Here is a 2,500-nt window from a genome sequence, read left to right on the forward strand (position 1 = left end):
GTGAGTGACAGCTGCCGCGCCCAATCACAGCACACATTTCCACTAACGCCTCTCAAATATGAATTCAGCCCAAATAATAACCAATTAATTAAATGAAGCCCATAGCCTTTAGCTGCCGAGAGGCAAGATGTAGCTGTTAAAGTAATTAAAAGTCAGGAGTCATTTTAAATCTGTCTCTGAGTCATGGGACTCTTTTAGACGGGCGGACCTGTTACCAGATCCTGTGGCATTCTCACATGTAAACTCCCTGGCCAGCCAACGTCAAAGTCCATGAATGTGTACTGGTACTGGTCCATGAATGTACTGGTACTGGTCCATGAATGTGTACTGGTACTGGTCCATGAATGTGTACTGGGACTGGTCCATGAATGTGTACTGGTACTGGTCCATGAATGTACTGGTACTGGTCCATGAATGTGTACTGGTCCATGAATGTGTACTGGTACTGGTCCATGAATGTGTACTGGTACTGGTCCATGAATGTGCACTAGGACTGGTCCATGAATGTGTATTGGTCCATGAATGTGTACTGGGACTGGTCCATGAATGTGTACTGGTCCATGAATGTGTACTGGTCCATGAATGTGTACTGGTACTGGTCCATGAATGTGTACTGTTACTGGTCCATGAATGTGTACTGGTCCATGAATGTGTACTGGTACTGGTCCATGAATGTGTACTGGTTCATGAATGTGTACTGGGACATGAATGTGTACAGGTACTGGTCCATGAATGTGTACTGGTACTGGTCCATGAATGTGTACTGGTCCAAGAATGTGTACTGTTACTGGTCCATGAATGTGTACTGGTACTGGGACATGAATGTGTACTGGTACTGGTCTGGCAGACCAGTGTGGCAGAGTGCAGCCCAGTGTGGAGATCAGTGTGTTATGTAGGGCTGAACTGTTTCTAGTCCTCGGTCATGGGTAAAGGTAATCAGGTGAGAGGATGAATCCAGTTCTCGGTCATGCGTAAAGGTAATCGGGTGAGAGGATGAATGTCCGCACACTGTGGTTTTGGGAGCAAAACTTAGTGTTGGGACGAAAAGCAGGGTGTGGACGTTTATCCTTTCTGTAATCTCCACAGCCTCTCCCAGATGGCACCTTGTGCCGCATGTGGGCCAGACCAGGGCCAGATCTGAGCCAGAGTTAGACTGGGGGCACTCGAGCGCTGAGGCCCAAGGGCACGGCAGCGAATCCACAGAACATGAGAAAGTGGTGTCAGAGGCGCCGGGAGTGTGTGAAGTGCCGTAGTGTGTGTGAAGTGCCGGCAGTGTGTGTGTGTGTGTGTGTGTGTGTGTGTGTGTGTGTGTGTGTGTGTGTGTGTGTGTGTGTGTGTGTGTGTGTGTGTGTGTGTGTGTGTTGGTCCAGTCCAGCACCTCGCCTGCATGGCCCTCTCATAACGGCGGGTGAAAAGCCAGGGATCACTTTCAGAGCTGGAGCTGGAGTCGGGTCGGCACCTGGACCTCATTTCCTCCTCTCAATGAGAAGCAGCTGAGAGCCTCCCCTGCCCGCTCTACAGATCAGAGTTAATGTGTGTGTGTGTGTGTGTGTGTGTGTGTGAGAGAGATTGTGTGCTTTGTCAGCTAAGGGGCCTGAGCTCAGAGCCTCCCCTGCTCACTCCAGAGATCAGAGTTAATGTGTGTGTGCATGCCTGTGTGTGTGTGTGTGTGTGTGTGTGTGTGTCTGTGTCTCTGTGTGTGTGTGTGCATTGTCAGCTAAGGGGCCTGAATTGAGAGCCTCTTCTGGCTTCTTTAAACTGCACAGAGAAGACCTCAGAGTAACTCTGAAATGGTTACTAAAACACTGAATTCATGGGGTGTTTGAGGTGTGTGTGTGTGTGTGCATATGTGTAAGTAAGTGTATACATTTTGTGTGTGTGTGTGTATGTGTATGGTTGTGTGAATTTGTTTTTGTGCTTATGTGTGTGTGTTTGTGTGTGTGTGTGTGTGTGTGTGTGTGTGTGTGTGTGTGTGTGTGTGTGTGTGTGTGCATTGGGGGCTTGTGTCTTGTACACACACAGCATGCAAGTGGCTCATAGCGGGACGTTGTTGTCTCGCTGTGTTGCCGTGGTAACCAAACGGTCTTAGACAGACGCTGGTGAAGAGTGAGGCGGAGGGATTTGTGTTTCACTGAGTGTGCCATCTGCGTCTCCATGGCGAAAGAGGTTATTGGCACGGTTAACCTAATCAGGACGTATTACATCTTAAACCCAGCAGCATGTTACAATTACCCCAATACCTCCTGTACACTACACACTCTAATTGCACTTACCCCATACCCCCTGTACACTACACACTCTAATTGCACTTACTCCATACCCCCTGTACACTACACACTCTAATTGCACTTACCCCATACCCCCTGCTCTACACATCCTAGTGGGGTTTTCTCCTGTACCCCCTCACAACACGCTCCACACTTATCTGCGTCCACCATTAGCAAAATATCACACACTACCGTATACTAGTTAAGATGACATTCACCAGAACCATATACTA

The 2,500-nt window shown here is 48.6% G+C and overlaps 1 protein-coding gene across 1 annotated transcript in view; it reads left to right on the forward strand.

Moving 5' to 3' along the window:
• Nucleotides 1–2,500, forward strand: part of nav1b (neuron navigator 1b) — a 62,855-nt gene that overhangs the window by 12,293 nt on the left and 48,062 nt on the right. The gene's annotated exons all lie outside the window — the stretch shown is intronic.

The sequence above is a fragment of the Clupea harengus genome, chromosome 5 (assembly GCF_900700415.2).
Source record: "Clupea harengus chromosome 5, Ch_v2.0.2, whole genome shotgun sequence".
NCBI classification, from domain to species: Eukaryota; Metazoa; Chordata; class Actinopteri; order Clupeiformes; family Clupeidae; genus Clupea; species Clupea harengus.